General features: G+C 41.2%; 1 protein-coding gene across 1 annotated transcript in view; it reads left to right on the top strand.

The window, feature by feature from the left end:
• The window catches only part of ATRN (attractin), a 159,346-nt gene that overhangs the window by 143,933 nt on the left and 14,463 nt on the right, over positions 1-950 (top strand). The gene's annotated exons all lie outside the window — the stretch shown is intronic.

Genomic DNA, 950 nt, shown 5'->3' with positions numbered 1-950 from the left:
TGGGGAAAAAAAGCTTGTGGCAGGAGGGAACTGCAGGAGGAAGGGCTGGGATGATGGAGAATTGGATAAACTGTGTTTTAATTTGTATTTTCTTTGTGGTTTGGCTGGTTTAGCCAAGAAAAGAATGAAATGCTGGTGTGCTGTTGGACTGGAACCATCCTCCAGTTCCTCTGTGCCCAAATTTGAGTCTTCATTTTAATGCAAGAAACCCAAACTTGTGTTATCAGGAACACACCGATGGTTTCCTTTCCCTGTGGGAATCCAAGGCTTTGGTTAATGAGGAGTTGATTGGAAGGTGACAAAGGAGAAGTGGAAAATGGGACAGTCTTGTCTGCAAGGGATTAATTCCCTTTTCCATTGTCCAGAGCCAGTTGGCAGCTCAGTGTCCAGCCAGTTCCATCCTAAGCTGATGTTTTCCAGCTGGATGGGATTAAAACTGTGTTTTCAATTAGTATTTTTCCCGGGGTACTTTGGAGTAATAGAAAGGGATTTACCTGCAGGACTGTTCCTATTTAAGGGGCTGCAGCTTTGGGTTCTTTCCCACTCCACAAATCCCCACTGGATTGCAAATCCACCCTGAATTTGCTGAGTTATTACAAAATCCCTTGGCTTTTCTCTGCAGTTCTTTGTGCTGAATATTGTGATTTTTTTTTTTCTCTGAGAGTATTTTACATCCCTGGGTGTCTGGGACTTATCCAAGTGGCTGAACTGCTGTTGCTGCAGCTTGGGCTTTTTTTTTTTAGGGCTTGTTATCAAATTAATCTAAGTCTTGTAATCCCCTGCAGCCATTTTCAGGAGCTTTTCCTGAAAGAATTCGGAGAGATTTTAGGTTTTAGAAGCTTTTCCTGAAAATAAATCTGGAAAGTTTGGGATTTTTAGAAGGTTTTTCTGAAAGAATCTGGAAAATTTATAGTTTTTAGAAGCTTTTCCTGAAAGAATTTGGAACGTTT

Source organism: Neopelma chrysocephalum, unplaced genomic scaffold (assembly GCF_003984885.1).
Source record: "Neopelma chrysocephalum unplaced genomic scaffold, ASM398488v2 Primary Assembly neopelma1_345, whole genome shotgun sequence".
NCBI lineage: Eukaryota > Metazoa > Chordata > Aves > Passeriformes > Pipridae > Neopelma > Neopelma chrysocephalum.
This window is presented reverse-complemented; position numbering and strand designations above follow the sequence as displayed.